This window comes from Equus caballus, chromosome 15 (genome assembly GCF_041296265.1).
Source record: "Equus caballus isolate H_3958 breed thoroughbred chromosome 15, TB-T2T, whole genome shotgun sequence".
In the NCBI taxonomy this organism is placed as follows: domain Eukaryota; kingdom Metazoa; phylum Chordata; class Mammalia; order Perissodactyla; family Equidae; genus Equus; species Equus caballus.
The window spans coordinates 15693303-15713375 of NC_091698.1; the positions used below are offsets into that span (position 1 = coordinate 15693303).

General features: G+C 41.6%; 1 long non-coding RNA gene across 1 annotated transcript in view; it reads right to left on the reverse strand.

Annotated features, from left to right (window-relative positions):
* The window catches only part of LOC138917636 (uncharacterized), a 61483-nt gene extending 59683 nt beyond the window's left edge, over positions 1-1800 (reverse strand). The window contains exon 1 of the long non-coding RNA XR_011425895.1: positions 1502-1800. This is a non-coding gene — a long non-coding RNA (uncharacterized lncRNA). The remainder of the gene's footprint in view (positions 1-1501) is intronic.
* Between the last annotated feature and the right edge of the window lie 18273 nt (positions 1801-20073).

The following is a 20073-nucleotide window of genomic DNA, read 5'->3' on the forward strand; positions in this document are numbered from 1 at the left end:
TAAGATAAATAAAAATATTTGTTCATACAAGGACCTATGCTTAAATGTTTATAGCAGCTTTTTTCATGATCTGCCAAACTTGAAATTACCCAAATGTCCATGATGAGGGCATAAATGAGTTGTGGCTTATCACACAGTGGGAAGGAACAAACTACTGATACATACAGAGACATGAATAAACCCAAAAGTATTATGCTAAGTCAAGCCAGACGGAAAAGGCTGTATGCTATATGACTCCATCTATATGACATGTTTGTCAAAGCAAAACACACGAGGACAGAAAGCTGCAGAGGCACACAGGGGAGCCTTTGGGAGTGGTGCAAATGCCACCAACTAATTCCCCCAAGGAACTCAAGGGTGGGTTTGGAAGCATTTAATGTTTTTCCAAGTTGTTTTTTCCGTTTTGTTATTTTATGTTGAGATGCCACGAGCAACCTCCCTGAACGAGTCCAGGCCTCACCACAAGAGCTTGCCTGTGAGCTTTGCCTTATTTTTAAGGCTACGAGCTCTCCAGGAGGAGGGTGGGCCTGGTTGCCACCACCTGCAGCGTACGTGGAATCGCGTTTTCCAAGTGAGCTTGTGCAAGAGGATTCCCACCTCTCCCTTTGGAGTATTCATTCCTTGTCTGAAATGAATGTCCCTGCTTCCCTTTGTTCGGGGACACCGCGACTCTGGAAATGATTCCTCAGGGGCTCCTATTTGCTGCAAACACACTTCACTTTGTGAGACAACGACTTCTGGTGGAGAGTCTGATTTAACTCGCCAGGAGGGAGCCCACTTTGGTTTCAGTAACAGAAATACTCTATCTTTACCGTGGTGGTGGTTCCAGGGCTGCATACATTTGTAAAATCTCATGCAACTATACACCTAGAACACTTTTTAGAATATGTAAATTATACTTCAATAAGCCTGATTTTTTCCTTAAAAAGTAAAAGGCAAAAACAATGGAAATGAAAAAAAGAATACCAATACAGATCCTATAGACGTTAAAACGTTGTCAATGTTTGAAAATATAGAAGAAATGGTAAATTCATTTAAGAAATTAACTTACTGATATGAGAACTAATATAGGGCCGGCCTGGTGGCACAGCAGTTAAGTGCCCACACTCCGCTTCTCAGCGGCCCGGGGTTAGCCGGTTCGGGTCCCGGGTGCGGACATGGCACCACTTGGCAAGCCACGCTGTGGTAGGCGTCCCACATATGAAGTAGAGGAAGATGGGCACGATGTTAGCTCAGGGCCAGGCTTCCTCAGCAAAAAGAGGATGATTGGCATCACTTAGCTCAGGGATAATGTCTCTCTCTCAAAAAAAAAAAGAACTAATAGAAAATCATAATTAAAATCCCCATAAAGGTTAGGCTAAGATACGTTCATCTGAGAATGCTGCCTGGACATGTAAAGAGGAAAGCCATTCTTTCACAGTTCCTGTGGCAGGTAGGAAAATGCTCGCCCCCCAAAAATGTCCATGTCCTCATCCCTGGATCCTGTGACTATGTCCCTTACCTGGCAGAAGAGGCCGTGTGGGTGTGGTTCAGTTCACAGCCTGGAGACGGGTGACGGTCCTGGATTGTCTGGGGAGCCCAGTCTAATCACGTAGGTCCATAAAGAGGCCATGTGGGTGCAGTTCAGTTTACAGCCTGGAGATGGGAGATGGTCCTGGCTCGTCTGGGGAGCCCAGTCTAATCACGTGGGTCCATAAAGAGCTGACAGTCCCTCAGCTGTGGTCCGAGGGAGATGTGAGGCCTGAAGCAGGGCCAGAGAAATGCAGCGTTGCTGGCTCTGAAGATGGAGGGAGGGGCTGTGAGCCAAGAAATGTGGGTGGATCCCAGAAGCTGGAGAAGGCAAGGAGGCGGGTTCTCCAGAAGGAACTCAGACACTTTGATTTTAGTCTCGTGAGACCCAAGAGAGACTTCTGACCACCAAAACTGGAAGAAATTTATATTGTTTTGAGCCACTGTGTCTGTGGTAATTTGTGACAGCAGCAATAGAAAAATACATTCCCACAGAATGGGTAAAAGAAACATTCCCAAACTCATTTTATAAGGCCAGTATGACTTTCATTTCAAAGCCTAATAAGGACATTCTGAGAAAGGATAATTATAATCTGATCTCGTACGTGAACAGAGATGCATAAAATCCTGAACAAAATAGTAACAGACTGTATCCAGGAATATATATATATAAGTAAAAAGACAGTACTTCCTCTCCATGTTGGTCTATTCCAAGAATGCAAGGTGGTTTTAACATTAGAAGATTAATGTAATTCATAGCATGAATATTAAAAGAAAAATCATATGGTAATCCCTGTAGATCAGAGAATATTGGTAAAATTTAGCATCTTTTCAAGATTTAAAAAACAGACAAAAAAGGACTCAGAACACTGAATAGAAGGAAACCTTGTCAATGTGATTAAGGATGTCTACAGAGGATAACCCACAGCAAGCAGCATACTTACTGGCAAAATACTGAAAGCCATCTCTTTCGGACAGGGGACAAGCAAAGGATTGCCACCATCACCCTCTTCCTTTACGTGTTTTACTGGCGGTTGTAGCCAAAAAAATGAAGGTGGACTGGAAAGGAACAAAAAACTCAGTATTCACCGGTGATGTGTTTGTGTTTGTAGTAAATGCAAATGATGCTGTAGACAAAGTGTTAGAATCAATAATGAGTGTAGGAAGGTTGTGGAGTACCACTGCCCACCTAATCATTTAAGAACAGTGGGATGTGGCTCATGCACGCCTTGGATGCCTGAAGTTGAAAAGCACACTCCCTGTGCAAGGAATCTCTTTTCCCTAAGTTGCCTCCTAGGCCCTGTTGCACCTTCGCCCTTCCGCCTCAACAGCTGTCCTGCATTTTCTGGTTTTGTACTCAGGATCCTGCTGCCACACACCTCTGCTAACTGCAGCTCAGGATTAAGGTCAGGGTCAAGGTACTCCACAGGCCCATCCTCTCGTGGGGTCACGCAAATGGCCTGTGCCTTTGCTGAGGCCCAAGCAGCCTTTGCTTAAATTCCTGCCTCTGTGGAAAGTCACTTGCCTGTGGACAGAGCCACTACAAGTAAGCAGTCACCCCCAATGTCAAAGCAGCATGCTCTTTAAACCTTGAATTCTCCTGCCCAAGGCTAGAAGTCAAAAGCCGACTGCAAAACAATCCACAGGGCCCCCGCCCACCTCAACTCTGTGTAGCTAGGAGCCCACCTAATGGTTGTCCCAGGTGAGGAGTAGAGACCGGAGGGTGTCTGAGGGGAGATTCTGGAGTGCTGGTAAATTTCTGGATCTTCGTGTTCGTCACGTGCGCGTTACTGTTTAGTGAAAATTTGTCAAACTGTACATTTATATGTACACTTTCTGCAGTACTTCAACAAATGTTTAGAAAGAAAGAAGAACAATGCCCACATACTGAGGTCCACACACCTGGTCCCACAACACTTCCCCATGCGTTACTTGGTCTGCGTCATCCATTCTCTGGTATTTCTTAGTATTCCTGTCCCGCGCCCTAAATGTTAGAATTTTTCAGGGGCCTAATGGATAGCCCCCGTCTTCCTCACCTGAGTTCTGAAAGAAATTGAAAACTAGAAGTGTGGTAGCTGGAGGCCAAAATACCACGTTTATTGCTGACAAAGGCTAAGCTTAGTGTGAGAGCCAGATGAGCCTGTTAACTAAAGCACAGAATCAGGGAGAGTCCCTCTCCCGCTCCCAGGCAGTGCTGCATGGATGCAGGCTTCTGGGAATTATATCCAACACCAACTCACCTGAATTATTTGACTTCAATCAGGTAAAACATAACAACAAGAAACTTTGGTCTTAGACATTTCAATAGTATTGGCCTAAATATAGTTGGTTATTTTGGTGCCCTCCCAGCTCTGAGTTGCTTTTAAAGCACTTAGTAATTTTCAGACTGTTCTAATTTTTACTTTCCTGTTTGAACTCAAGGAGGCAGATGGGCGGGTGTTACTATCTGCATTGGACAGATAAGGAAATTGAGGCCTGGAGAAGTGAATGACCTGAGGGGACAATGACAGAACTGGAATTCCTTCTTGAATACCTGTAATTCTTATGTTGCATTTCCTCATTGAGTCAGATATTTCTCGGAGGCTCTCTTCATTTCTTTTTAGTCTTAGTTCTCTCTCCTCCTCTGGAGCATTTCAACATGTCTATCTTTGATTATGCTGATATGCTCCTCTATGATGTCCACTCGAGCATTCAGGAAATCCATATTTTGCTGTATCTCTTCCATCTCTAATATTTCTGATTGATTCTTCTTTATAGTTTCAATCTCTTTTGTGAAGTAGCTCCTGAACTCATTGACATAAAGAGATGGAAAGAGATTCCATGTACATGGGTTGGAAGAATAAACATAGTTAAAATGTCTATATTTCCCAAAGCAATCTACAGATTCAGTGCAATCCCAATGACATTCTTCACAGAAATAGAACCAAGAATCCTAAAATTCATATGGGGCAACCAAAGACCCCTAATTGCTAAGGCAATCCTGAGAAAAAAGAAGAAAGCTGAAGGCATCACAATCCCTGACTTCAAAATGTACTACAAAGCCATAGTGATCAAAAGAGCATGGTACTGGAACAAAAACAGGCACACAGATCAATGGAACAGAACTGACAGCCCAGAAATAAAACCGCGCATCTATGAACAGCTAATCTTCGACAAAGGAGCCAAGAACAATGGAGAAAAGATAGTCTCTTCAATAAATGGTGTTGGGAAAACTGGACAGCCACATGCAAAAGAATGAAAGTAGACCATTATCTTACAACATATACAAATATAAACTCAAAATGGATCAAAGAGTTGAAGTCCTGAAACCATAAAACTTCCGGAAGATAACATAGGTAGTACAGTCTTTAACATCAAACTAAAAATGATCTTTTCGAATACCATGTCTTCTCAGACAAGGGAAACAAAAGAAAAAATAAACAAGTGGGAGTTCATCAGACTAAAGAGCTTCTGCAAGGCAAAAGAAACTAGGATCAAAACAAAGAGACAACCCACCAATTGGGAGAAAATATTTGCAAATCATATATCTGACAAGGGGTTAATCTCCATAATATATAAGGAACTCATACAACTGAACAATAAAAAACCGAACAACCCAATCAAAAAATGGGCAAAGGATATGTTCTGGTTACAAATTATGTTTGTGTGAAATAAGCGAACTCAGTTCATATTCTTACCTGTTTCTATTTGCTAAGAGCTAATTTCCTTTTTTAAAAATGTTTTAAAAGTCATTCTGTACTAAAAAATCCAAACCAATTGGCACTGAGTGAAGAATATTTTCGGAGTACAGACGTCCCCTTGCACTATGTTATCTCGTCCAACAGCCTCTCAGACCCACGGTTCTATCAGCCTTTCCCGTGGGACTGCACGTCAACCTTTCTGCTTTAGAAGATAAATGTTTTGCTGTTCTTGACTAGTAGATGCAAATAAAACTTAGAATAGTGCAATAACAAAAAAGGCTGTGTCACTGTCGTGCTACTCCTTCTGTGGTTCCCAGGTCACCCGCGCACACACAGTTCACAGTGTGAATGGGAATGTTGGTCTTTCAGATGCTTACTTCTTAAGAACCATCCATTTAAATGTGAACCATTTTCATTTCTTTCTTCTCATTCAACAACAACAACAAAAGTAATAAAATCTTTATCCGGTGCTGGAATTTTCCTAGTGAAAATACATACAGTTTGCCATAACCAAAATAATTTCCTTTTCAAATCTGGGGTGCTTATGATTCCCACCAGCAGATGCTGCTAAGAAATCACTGTGAGTCATATGTGGCTGTGGTCTTAGTCAGCTGTTAGGATAGCTGTCTCCTTGATGAGCATCAATGGTTCTGTGCAAATTTCTGAGCAAATCTGAGGCTTACCCGGTATCAAAGTGGGTAATGCTGATTTAAGATGGGAGGATTTAGGAAATCATTTGAGATTGCCCAGAAAATGCTGAGAGATTTTTAAGAGTGTTACAAAGCATAATTGAATACTCGCATAGATGGCTGACTTAAGGAAAACTTGTTGATCTCTTTTAGAAATCTATCATTTGGGTAAAAATAAGATGCAGGATTACTTTACATGGAAGTGCCGCACAGGAACTGAAATAGTGCATGGTGTCCATAAGCACAAGTGATGACATACCAACTATAAAAATAATCTCCAGGTTTAGATAAACTATTGATCTCCATAGCTTCCTCTGATGTGTAAAGATGGACAGATTATTGTCTCTCCTTTTTCTGGGTGACAGGACTAGGACCCATTTGCTAGGACGCTTTCCACATCCAGGTAAGGGAGACATCATCTATTCATATCTTCCTCAGTTCCCACTTTCTACGTGGTGTTTTCCTGAGTAACAGGAGTGAATGGGCTAAAATCCCAGGCTTTCCTGAGTTTCAGACCATTTGTTATTTAATATGAGAATGGTTAACATACTATGTGTGAGGCACTGAGTGCATTATGTTATTACATTATTATTTCATTCAGCCTCAGAATAGTTGAAAAGGTCATGGTTTTTCTCCCCCTTTTGAAGATGATGAGACAAGTTCGGGAAGAGTGAGAGTTACTGTCACCTATTTCTGCCACATTCTGACTCTCACTCTCCGTCCCCGGTGCTGGACCAGCTCTCTTAATCACCTGCATGATGTCATCCTCAGTTTTCCTTCCTTTTCCTCCTCCGCCCCCTTCTCAGCCTCCCTGTGTGCTCACTGCACTTCTTGCTTAGGCCACATCCAATGGCTTCATATTCCTACCTGGGGCCTTCATCTCTCTCCCAAGCACCAGATCATATTTCTAACCATCTGCTGGAAATATCTACTTGTGTGGTCCACATGCAACAAAAATCCAGCAGTCCTAAATGGGCCTCCTGATGTCCACTCTCCAATCCTCCTCCCCCGTATGCTAATCTGGCTAATGGGACACCGTCTGTCCAGCTGCTCAAACCTGTCTCCCTGGGCTCCCACATGGGCCCCCCCAGTCCTCTGGGTAACACCCCCTTCTGGGCTCTGTGTCAAGGAGGCTGTGAGACCCTGGGCATCTGCCCTACCTGCCTCTGGTAGCACCTTGCCCAGAAATTGCTCCCTTTGGTTCACATGGCCTTGTAACCCTGGCTGGTTCAACCCAAGAGGGCTCGTGTCCCATGACAGCCAGGTCCAGGTGGCTAGCAGCCTGTGGGATTAATCTATGTTTGGGAAAGAGGGAGTGAAAGAAGGACCTGACACTATTTAACAGCAACTTAGCAGTCTGGATCAGTTAGGATCCATTCAGGAAGAGCTAACCGCACCAGGGATTTCACAAAGAGTGTGCTATGAGGAACTGGTTACATGGCGGGTGGAGAGCAAAAGGGAACACTGAGCAATGTGGAGACAGCAGCTGCAGGGCAGCATCTGCCCCAGGGCAGAGGAGCAGGGGAGTGAGGCTGCCAGGTGCCATGCTGATGGGAACAGCAAGCCGCTGGGGAAGGAGCTGGCCCTTTGTCCCCTCTCACCTTGCCATGCTCCTCCACCCCTCCATGAAGCCTTGCAGGAAGCTGCTGCAAAGCTAGAACATGGGCTGTGGAATTGTGAAGGAAGGCACAGGACGGTGGGTGTGAGCTGTTGGCAACACGACCCAGTCAGACTCTCCATAAGAGTTTGGATGTGAGGAAGGTGGTTGTCAACAACCGAGGCCCAGGCTGAGAGAAGCCAGGATGCGGTGAGGCCAGCATCAGCCTGTTGGCCCGTCTCCTTCTCTCTCCCTCCCTCCCTCTCCCTCCATGTGGTAACATCCAAGAGGACATCAAAGATAAAAGTGACAATGTTGAACTTTACCCAAGCCCTGTGATCCTGGAAAGCAGCGAAGGTCAGGGACTCCCTGTGCCCTCCGTATTCAAGGAAGGGACTTGTTGCCAAGACCCCCTTCCCCATTGACTTACATGAGAGTCACGCTGTCCCCTGTTTGCCAAGGACGGGGCCAGACATAGACCCTCCACGTGTTTTGCCTGTTTCGTAAATGTTTAGGTGAACTGCTTGCCCCCACTGATTGATCAGAACACAATGCTTGAACCTGAGCCAGCACACAGCCCTCCTGATGGACCCTTTGAAAATAGGCTGGGCTCTGGGTGAATCATTCTCTGATTTATTATCCCACCTGCCCTTCTTTCATTGCATCCACCCTGCCCACAGCTGGTCCTCAGCAGCCTCGTTCACTACTCCCTGCAGCAGGAAGAGCCTTCCTGCCAAACCTGAGCTCCAGCAGATTTATTCCTCCTGGAATGGTCCCCCTCCATCCCTTGCAACAACCTTGTTGAATAAAGTCTTTCCTTACTAAGTCTGTATTTGTTTTTCATCTGACAAAGCTTCCTGGGAGGTGGGGTGCAGAATTCCCCAGGGGGAGACGGGAGCAGCGGCTAGGGACTGAAAAGGGCGGTCCAGGATGATTTGTGGCCTCTGGGCAGGAGGACAAATGGAAGCCGGCGGCACCTCTGTTCAGACCAAGGGTCCCCACGTGCATAGGACTCTGCCTCTCTGGCCCCACACCCCCTCCACAAGCGCACACCGGCTGCTTCTTGTCCACCTTTATTCCACCCTCGGAGACCTAGGCTGTCCTGGGAGATGGCACACAGGGCAGAGGCCTGCACAGGCCCTGTGGGGAGGGAGTGGCTGGCGGTGCTAGCGCAGGGGTCTAAGTGTGCACTGCTGGGCATCAGGTGGGCAAGCTGGGGAGGGAGGGGAGAGAGGGAGTGGACAGAAGAGACAAGCCAGCAGGGCGAAGTCCTCTGATGTCCACAGGACTCCCTTCCTGGTGCACGCACACAGTGTATTCCTACATCGCAGTGCTTCGAAGGCTTGTTTTTGGCTTATGTGCTTGAGCCCGAGTTACGTCACAAATTCCTCAGGTCAGAATCCACATCTAATTCGTCTCTGCAGTTACAGGGTCTGGCATGCGGTCCTTTCAGCTGTCAGCTGGATGAATGGTGCCAACCTGCTGGCGTTAAAAATGGTGTTCCTGTGCTCTGTACGGGTTCTTTTTTTAATTGCTGAGGAAATGTTTCTAGCAGATGTTATATGTATCAGGACCAGTCAGGAGAGAGAAACCATAGTAAATGGGGAAAATTTAATATAGAGAATTATCAACTCTAACGGGTGTCAAGAGGGTTTGGCTCGTCGGAAGTGGAGAAAAGGCCACAGAGCACAGCTGGCTGAGGTAGGGAGCGGCTGCCTGGGCTGAGGAGAGCCCCAGCACCTGTCGCCTCCTGTCTTTCTGACAATGGCCCCCTAACAGGTGTGAGGCAATAGCTCACTGTGGTTTTGATTTGCATTTCCCTCATGATTAGTGAGGTTGAGCATCTTTTCATTTGTCTGTTGGGCATTTGGATGTCTTCTCTGAAAAAATGTCTGTTGCCCATTTTTTAATTAGATTGCTTGATTTTTTCTTTTATTATTGAGTTGTATGAATTCTTTATATATTTTGCATCTTAACCCCGTATCCAACTTATGGTTTGCAAATAGTTTCTCCCATTTTGTAGGTTGCCTTTTCACTTTTTGGAATGGTTCCTTTGCTATGCAGAAGCTTTTTAGTTTGATGTAGTCTTACTAGTTGATTTTTGCGTTTGTTGATTACACTTTTGGTGTCATATCCAAAACATCATTGCCCAGACCAGTGTCAAGGAGCTTTTCCATATGTTTTCTTCTGGGATTTTTAGGGTAGCAGGTCCTGTGTTTAAGTTAATTTTTGTGAGCAGTGTAAGATAGGTGTCCAATTTTATTTTTCTGCATGTGGTGTTCAGTTATCCCAACATCATTTGATACACAGACTATCTTTTCCCCTTTGCGTATTCTTGGCTCCCTTGTCACATGTTAGTCGACCGTAAATGTGGAGGTTTCTTTCTGGCCTCTCCATTCTGTTCCGTTGGTCTATGTGCCTATTTTTATGCCAGTACCATACCGTTTTAATTACTATAACTTTGTAGTATAGTTTGAAATCAGGAAATGTGGTGCCTCTGGCTTTGTTCTCTCTCATGAGTGCTTTGGCTATTCAGGGTATTTTGTGATTCCACACCAATTTTAGGATTGTTTTTTCCACTTCAGTGAAAAATGCCTTTGGAATTTTGGTAGAGATTTCACTGAATCTATAGATGGCCTTGGGTAGTATGGACATTTTAGCAATATTAATTCTTCCAATCCATGAACATGGGATAAATTTCCATTTGTAATATCTTCTTTAATTTCTTTCATCAAAGTCTTGTAGTTTTCATGGTTTAGATCGTTCATTTCCCCCCAGTTTTATTGAGAGATACTTGACGTGCAGCATTGTGTAGGTTAACAGCATGATGACTTGACTTTCAGGTATTGTGAAATGATTACTCAGTAAGTTTAGTTAACATCCATCGTCTCATAGAGGTACAAAAACAAAAAAGGAAAAATATTTTTTCCTTATGATGAGAACTCTTAGGATCAACTCTGAACAACTTTCCTGTATGCCACACCGCAGTGTTGGCTATAGTCATCATGTTGTATGTTACATCCCCAGTACTGATTTATCTTATAATGAGAAGTTTGTATCTTGACCACCTTCATCCAATTCCCCCCTTTCACGTTCTTGGTTAACTTTATTCCTATGTATTTTGTTGTTTTTGATGCTATTGTGAATGGCATAGTTTTCTTTATTTCTTTTTCATATGTTTTGTTGTTAGCTGTGGGTTTGTTATAGATGGCCTTTACTATGTTGAGGTGTGTTCCTTCTATACTCAATTTCTTGAGAGTTTTTAATCATGAAAGGGTGTTTTTTGTCAAATGCTTTCATGGAATGCTTTTTCTGCACTCATTGAGATGACCATATAATTTTTATCTTTAATTCTATTAATGTGGTGCTTCATATTTATTGATTTGCATATGTTGAACATTCCTTGCCTCCCAGGGAAAAAATTCCACTTGGTCATGATGCATAATCCTTTTAAAATGTTGTTGAATTTGGTTTGCTAATATTTTTTGAGAATTTTTGCATCTATATTCACCAGAGATATTGGTCTATAGTTTTCTTAAAGTGTCCTTATCCGGCTTTGGTATCAGGGTAATGCTGGCCTTGTAAAATGAGTTTGGAAATCTTCCCTCTTAAACTTTTGGAAGAGTTTGAAAAGAAGTGGTGTTAATTCTTCCTTAAATTTTTGATAGCATTTGCCAGTGAAGCCATCTGGTCCTCAGTTTTTCTGTGTTGGGAGATTTTTTGATTGCTGATTCAATCTCCTTGCTTGTTAATGGTCTATTCAGATTTTCTATTTCTTCCTGATACAGTCTTGGTCAGCTGTATGTTTCTAGGAATTTATCCATTTCTGCTAGGAAAGAAATTCAATTTGGTGGCATGTAATTGTTCTTACGCTCTTATGTATTTCTGTAGTATCAATTGTAATGTCTCCGCTTCCATTTCTAATTTTATTTATTTGAATCTTGTCTCTCTTTTTCTTAGTTAGTCTAGCTAACGGTTTAGTCAATTTTGTTTATCTTTTTGAAAAACTCACTCTTAGTTCCACTGGTGTTTTTGGTCTCTATTTCATTTATTTCAGTTTGAACTTGGTTGTTGCCTTTCTTCTGATACCTTTGGGCTTTGTTTGTTCTTTTTTTAGTTCCTTGAGGTGTGAAGTTAGGTTGTTTCTTTGAGATCTTTCTGTTTTCTTAATATACGCATTTATCCCTATAAACTTCCCTCAGAATCACTTTTGCAGTGTCCCATAGGCTTTGGTATGTTTTGTTTCCACTTTCATTTGTTTCAAGACTTCTTAAATTTCTTTTTTGATTTCTTTTTTTTCACTCATCGGTTGTCCAGGAGTGTGTTGTTTAGTTTCCACATATTTTTAGATTCCCCGCTTTCCTCTTGTTGATTTCTAGTTTCACACCATTGTAGTCAGAAAATATATTGGTATGATTTCACTCATTTTAAACTTGCTCGAACTTGTAATGGGTCTGTCTGGGAGAATGTTCCGTGTGTGCTTGAGAAGAAGGTGTATCCTGCTGCTGCTGGTTGGAATGTCCTTATGTGTCTGTTAGGTCCATTTCGTAAAAGGATAGTTTGACATTTTCTTGTTGACTTTCTGTCTGGATGACCTATCCATTGTGGAAAGTAGGGTACTGAAGTCCCTTGCTCTTATTGTGGTTGTTGTCTGTTTCTCCCTTCAGACCTGTTAATATTTGCTTAATATATTTAAGTGCTCCAATGTTGGGTGCATAGATATTTACAATTGTTATATCTTCTTGATGGGAATTGAGACATGCATTACATTACATTTATCATTACATAATGACCTTCTTTGTCTCTTGTCACCATTATTGGTAAAGTCTGTTTTGTCTGATAGAAGTATAGCTATCCCCACTTTCTTCTGGCTTCACTTGCATGGAATATCTTTTTCCATCCCTTCACTTTGAGCCTATGTGTGTCCTTAAAGCTGAAGTGAGTCTCTTGTAGGCAGCATGTAGTTGGGTCTTGTTTTTTAATCCATTCAGCTGCTCTGTGCCTTTTGATTGGTGAATTTAATCCATTTACATTTAGAGTTATTACTGGTATGTGAAGACCTACTAACATCATCTTATTGTTTTCTGCTTGTTTTGCATTTTCACTGTTTCTCTTCCCCTCTGTTTCTGCTTACCTTTGTAAATTGGTGATTGTCCATGTTGATATGCCCTCTTCCCTCTTTATCGTCTGTGCATCTACTCTAGGTTTTTGCTTTGTAGTTACCACACGGCTTATATAAAACATTTCATAAACAGTCTATTTTAAGCTGATAGTAACTTAACTTCAATTGTCTACAAAAGCCTTTTACTCCTGCCTCTTTAATATTTTTGATGTCATTATTTTTCTCTTTATATTATGTATTTGTTAACAAACTACAGTAGCTATAATTATTTTGAATAAAAGTTATTTTATACCATAGTTAAGTGGCTAACACACTGTCCTATTACAGAATGAGGGTTTCATGTCTGACTGTGTGTTTACCTTTGCCAGTGTGTTGTGTACTTTTGTATGTTTTCATGTCACTGATTCGTGTCTGTCTTTTCATTTCAGCTTGAAGAACTCCTTGCAGCATTTCTTGCAAGGCAAGTTTAGTGGTGAGGAACTCCATCAGCTTTTGTTTGTCTTGGAAAATCTTTATTTCTCCCTCAAATATAAAGGATAACCATGCTGTAGAGTATTCTTGGGTGGCAATTTTTTCTTTCGACACTTTGACCATGTCATTCCACTCTGTCCTGGCCTATAGGGTTGCTGCTGAGAAATCCGCTGATAGCCTAATGGAGTTTTTTTGGTAGTTTTACAATCTTTTTTATTGATAACTGGCTGCTTTTCAGATTCTTTCTGTATCTGTGATTTTTGACAGCGTCATTATAATGTGTCTTGGAGAAGGTCTTTTGCATGGAGATAACAGGGTGATCTGTCAGCTTTAAGAACTTGGATTCTAAGTCTCTCCCCAGTTGGGGAGGTAATCAGCTATTATTTCTTTAAATAACCTTTCTTCTTTCTTCTTCTCTTCTCCTACTGGAACCCAGATTATCCTAATAGTTGTTCTTTTGATGGAATCCCATAGATCACATAGGCTTTCTTCGTTCTTTTTGCTTTGTTCTCCTCTGACTGGGTTATTTCAAAATTCCTATCCACTAGCTCATTATTCTGTCTTCCATTTGCTGTACTCTGATGCAGATGCTCTCTAGTGTATTTTTCATCTTGTTCATTGAATTCTTCAACTCCAGACTTTTTGTTTGGTTCTTTTTAATGATTTATATCTCTTTGATAAATATTTCACTTTGTGCTTGGATCTTCTTTCTAATCTCAATGAACCATCTTTCTGAGTTTCCTCATAGCTCATTGAGTTTCTTCAAAACGCCTATTTTGAACTCTATCAGCTAGATTGCAAAATTCCACGCCTCTGGACTTGGTTATTGGTGAATTATTGTGATATTTTGGTGATGACATGGTTCCTGGATTTTTCATGTTCTTTATAGTTTTGCGTTATTGCTTTTGCCTTGAAGTAGCGATCACTCCCTTAAATCTTTCCTGGTTGCCTTCAGGTGGGGTGTACTGTTCGCTAGCGCTGTTATATCTGAGGTTTTCTCCATCTCCTGGGTTTTCCACAAGGGGGCACTATAGCCTAAGTTTGCGGTTTCTCCCTCACCCGCAGACCCGGATCTGTGTTTCTGACAGCGCTTCGTTGATTGCACTTGCTTTTGCCGCTGCACTTGGGAGTGCACACAAGGAGCCGGCCACAGGGCCATGGGAGGTGGGAGTCTAGTGCTTTGGGCATTGGTGGTGCCTGCAGGCAGCGGGGAGATCCTCGGGCGAGGTTCTCCCAGAGGCTCATGGGCAGATTTCCTGCCAAGTCCTGAGTGCAGTCAGCAGGAACCATGTCCCTTTAATGCCCTCTGATATTTTTTATCTGCCTCGTTCCTGATCTCCTCCTTCCCCCAGTCATGGAGGCCCCACCTGGGTACTCTAGGTGCTGCTGGAGAGAAACAGATTTCTCCAGTCAAGTCCAGTGCAAGCTGGGCAGCTGGGCAGGCACTCACACTCGCTTTTCCCCACTGTAGGGGCTGCCTCTGGCCCCATGCACTGTCGCCTCGTGGGATCGGCACCCGGAAAATTCTTCTTACCATCTCCATGGCAACCAAACTCATATATATATATATATATATATATATCTCAAATATAAACACCATTTGATCATGATGCACTATCCTTTTTATATATGGTTGGATTTGTTTTGCTGCATTTTTAAAAGCATTTTTGCATCTGTGTTCATTAGGGATTTCAGTCTGTAGTTTTCTTTTCTCCTAAAGTCTTGTCTGATTTTGGTATCAGTTTTATGCTAGCCTTGTAGAGTGAGTAGAATGAGTTGGAAAATATCTCCTCCTTTTCAATTTTCTGAACAGTCTGTTTAAAATTGGTATTGTTTCTTTATTAGATGTTTAATAGAACTCACCAGTGAAGTCATCTGGGAAGATATATATATCTATATTTTTTGTGGGAAAGTTTTAGGTTATGGATTCGATTTCTTAAATAGACACAGGACGATGCAGTTTACCTATTTCTTCTTCAGTGAACTATAGTAGTTTGTGTCTTTCAAAAAATTTGTAAATCTCATCTGTTATCAAATTTGTTGGCATAGATTTTTATTCATAATAGTTCCTTATTTTTCTTTTAATGCCTAGGGGATCTGTGGTGATGTTCTTACTTTCATTTCTGATGTTGGTAATTCATTTATTCTCTTTTTTTCCCTCCTCAATCTGGCTAGCTTTTCTAAGAAACATCTTTTGGTTTTGATTTTCTCTGTTGTTTTTCCACATTTTATTTCACTGATTTTGCTTTATATTTCTTATTTTCTTCTTCCTGTTAACTTTGGATTTATTGGCTCTTGTTAATCTAGTTTCTCAAGGTGAAAACTTGGATCATTAATTTTAGAACTTTCTTTTCTACTTTAAGTGTGTAATACCATGAATTTCCTTCGAATCGTTCCTTCAGCTGCATCTCACAATTTTGTGTGTTTTGTGTTTATTAAGTTCAAATATTTTGTAAATTTGTTTAAGGTTTTTTTTGAGCCATGGGTTTTTACAAGTGTGTTGTTTAATTTCTGAATATTTAGAAATTTTCCAGACATCTTTTCATTATTGATTGCTAGTTTAATTCCACTGTGATCAGAGAGCATACTTTATACAATTTCAACCCTCTTAAATTTATTGAAGCTATGGTCAAAAATATGGTGTATCTTGGGGCTGGCCCCGTGGCCGAGTGGTTAAGTTCGCGTGCTCCGCTGCAGGCGGCCCAGTGTTTCGTTGGTTCGAATCCTGGGCGCGGACATGGCACTGCTCGTCAGACCACGCTGAGGCAGCGTCCCACATGCCACAGCTAGAAAGACCCACAACAAAATATACAACTATGTACCGGGAGGCTTTGGGGAGAAAAAGGAGAAAAATAAAAAATCTTTAAAAAAAAAAAATATGGTGTATCTTGGTGAATGTTCTGTGTGCACTTAAAAAAGAATGTGTATTTTCTGCTGTCGTTGGCTGGAGTGTTCTATAAATGTCACTTAGATCAAACTGATTGATAGTATTGTTTTCTAGGTTTTTATAGATTTTCTGTCCACTTGTTCTATCAATTACTGAGAGAACATTGTTGAAATTTCTAATTACAGTAGTGGATTTGCCCTTTTAATGTCTATGGGATCTGTGGGTCTCTTTTCAGTTGCATCAGTTTTTTGCTTCGCGTACTTTGAAACTCAGTTATTAAGTGCATAGACACTTAAGACTGGTAAGCTCTTCTGATGAATTGGCCCCTTTATCATTAAGAAATGACACCTCTTATCCCTGATAAATTCCTTGTTCTGAAGTCTACTTTGTCGTGTATTAATATAGCCACTTTAGCTTTCTTTTCATTTATGTTTTCAGGATATATCTTTTTTTCCATTCTTTTCCTTTTAATCTATCTATGTCTTTACTTTAAAGAAGTGTTTTAGTAGACAGCATGTACCTGAATCTTACTCTTTTAAATTCGGTCTGACCGTCTGCACCTGTTAGTTGGAGTGTTTGACCATCAGTAGTAATAGAATTGACTTACAGCCACAATCCTGCTATAGTTTTTGTTTCATCCATTTATTGTGTTTTTCTCCCTCCCTCTTTTCCTGACTTCTTTGGATTAATTTAGTATTTTTTATTTTTCCATTTTATTTTCTTTTTTGGCTTAAGAGGCATACTTTTTTGTTTTAAAATTTTGTGATTGCCTTAGAGTTTATAATATGTATCTTTTTAATTAGCATTAAGTTATCATGATATTAAAGATACGTATTGTATCAATTCACATATTTTGTAAGTCCCTTGTCAAAGAATGCTTCCATTTCATATTACAGCACTTCATGTATTTTCTAAGCATTTTATTATAGTCTATGTCCATTTTACCCTTTGCAGGCTTTGTGTTATTGTTTTCATACATTTTACTTCTACATATGTTACAAAGTCCACAATATGTTTTGATTCTGCTTTAAACAATTGGTTATCTTTTAAAGTGATTTTTAAACATGAGAAAAACAGTCATTTATGTTACTCACATATTTAGCATTTCCAGTGCTCTTTATTACTTTGCATAGATCTGAATTTCTTTTAGGTGTCATTCTCCTTCTAGCTGAAGAACATCCTTTAACGTTTCTTGTAACTTAAGTGTGCTCGCAACGAATATTTCCAGCTTTTGTTTGTCTCAGTGTCTTTCTTTTGCCTTTGTTTTTGAATAATACTTTCACTGGCATGGATTCTAGGTTGATATGGAGATAGATATAGATTTATGTATATATTATTCAGTCCTTTTAAAGGACGTCATTGCCTTTTGGCGTGCATTGTTTCTGATGAGCTGTCTTCTCTCATTCTTAACTTAGTTCCTATCCATGTAATGTGTCTGTTTTTCTCTGACTGATTTTAGTTTTTGTCTTTGTCACTGGTGTTCAGGAGTTTGATTATAATTTGTGTGTGTGTGTGTGTTTTCATATTCTTTCTGCTTGGGGTTCATCGAGACTTTTGTATCTGTGAATTTGTAGTTCATCATATTTGGAAGACTTTTTGGTAATTATTTCTTCAAAATATTTTTCTGTCCACCTCCCTGATTTTTGAGGACTTCAGCTATACGTAAGTGAGGTCAATTGATGTTGTCCCACAGCTCACTGATGCTCTCTTAATAGCCTCAGTGTTTTTTCTCTGTGTGTTTCATTTTGGATAGTTTCTACTGCTCTGTCTTCAAGTTCATGGATCTTTTTCATGAATTATGTAATCTGCTGTTAGGAGCATAGCATGTATTTTTCATTTCAAATATTGTATTTTTCATCCTATAAGTTAAATCTGTGTCTTTAACAAATTTTCCATTTCTCTTTTCATCATGTTCATGCTTTCCTCTACCTTTTTAAACTTATGGACTATATAATAGTAGTTTTAATGCTTTTTGTCTATAATTTTGTGAACTGTGTCTTTTCTGATGTATTTCTATTGATTAATTTTCTGAATATTGTGAGTCATATTTCCTGCTTCTTTGTATGCTTTGTGCCTCTTTACTGGATGCCAGATGTTGTGCAGTTTACACTGTTATCAGTGGAGGCTGGAGTGGCTGTATTCCTGCAGATGTTGTGCAGTTTACACTGTTGTCAGTGGAGGCTGGAGTGACTGTATTCCAGCAGATGTGCAGTTTACACTGTTATCAGTGGAGGCTGGAGTGGCTGTATTCCTGCAGATGTTGTGCAGTTTACACTGTTATCAGTGGAGGCTGGAGTTTGCTGTATTCCTGCAGATGTTGTGCAGTTTACACTGTTATCAGTGGAGGCTGGAGTGGCTGTATTCCTGCAGATGTTGTGCAGTTTACACTGTTATCATGGAGGCTGGAGTGGCTGTATTCCTGCAGATGTTGTGCAGTTTACACTGTTATCAGCGGAGGCTGGAGTGGCTGTATTCCTGCAGATGTTGTGCAGTTTACACTGTTATCAGTGGAGGCTGGAGTGGCTGTATTCCTGCAGATGTGCAGTTTACACTGTTATCAGTGGAGGCTGGAGTGGCTGTATTCCTGCAGATGTTGTGCAGTTTACACTGTTATCAGTGGAGGCTGGAGTGGCTGTATTCCTGCAGATGTGCAGTTTACACTGTTATCAGTGGAGGCTGGAGTTGCTGTATTCCTGCAGACAGCTTGGCTTTTGTCCAGATGTAGTTAAATCCCTTGAAATCAGTTTGACCTTTCTGAGACTTGTGTCTGGGCTTTGTGCGGATGGCTTTCTCCTGGAGCTAATTGGATTGCATTACTGAGACCACACACTTCGGAGGGATCTTAGGACCTCCTATGTCAGGACATCGCTTCCCGCTTGCTTGTCCACGCACATGCCGTTCCTGGTCCCGTGTCAGTTCTGGGAATTGTTTTGGCTGCTCCTTCATGGTGTTCGTTTGCCCAGCTTGCATTGTCTCCCAACTTACCTGTGCAGACTGCTACTCAAGGAAAGATTTGAGGGGCCCCTCTGCCCATCTCTAGAGCTTGTGCATTCTATACAGTTCCCTCCTTTCTGGTATTCTGTCTCACAAATTCTGTCCACCTCGGCCTCTGTCTCCATCACTCAGCAGGTCAAACAGGCTCTGTTTGGGTTCCCCTTCCTTGTACTGAAGCCTAGAAACTCTCCAGGCAGTGACCTGGGCACTTGCTGAGCTCTTTTTGTGTTATGGGTTGAATTGTGTCCCCTCCAAAATTTGTTTTGAAGTCCTAATCCCCAGTACCTCAGAATGTGACTGTATTTGATGTAGGGCCTCTAAAAAGGTAAGTAAGGTTAATGAGGTCATTGAGGGCAGACTCTAATCCAATATGACCGGTGTCCTTACAAGAGGAGGAGATGACGACACAGACACGCACAGAGGGAGGCCACGTGATGACAATGGGAGAGGATGACCGTCTGCAAGCCAAGGACTGAGGCCTCAGAAGAAACCAACCCTGCCAACATCTTGATCTGAGCCTCCCAACCTCCAGAATTTGATAAAACAAATTTCTGTTGTTTAAGCCTCCTTGGTCGGTGGCACTTTGTCGTGGCGGCCTGAGCAAAGTAACGCACTTCTTTTGGTTCCCTTCTTTCAGAAATCTCGGTTCTGTGATATTTGTGTTCTAATGCCCTATATTTTATTTAATTTTCTAGTTAAGTAAGGTGGAAGGGTACATCAAATGCCTGCTTTTCTATTGTAGCCATAAGCAGAGGTCAGAACTGGTTTATAATTATTTAGCAATATCTGCTGCAGCTCTAACTAGGATGCCACCAGAGCTGAAAATACACAGGACGTCAGATTAGAAGGAAGGCTGGTGGGGATCGCAGAAACACAGACACCAGAGCTGACGCTTCACAGGACGTCAGATCAGAGGGAAGGCTGGTGGGGATCGCAGAAACACAGACACCAGAGCTGACGCTTCACAGGACGTCAGAGTGGAAGGAAGGCTGGTGGGGATCGCAGAGTCACAGACAGCAGAGCCTACGATTCACAGGATGTCAAATTAGAAGGAAGGCTGCTGGGGATCGCAGAAACACAGACACCAGATGAGAAAGGCTAGACGGCTCTAGCAAGAGACTCAA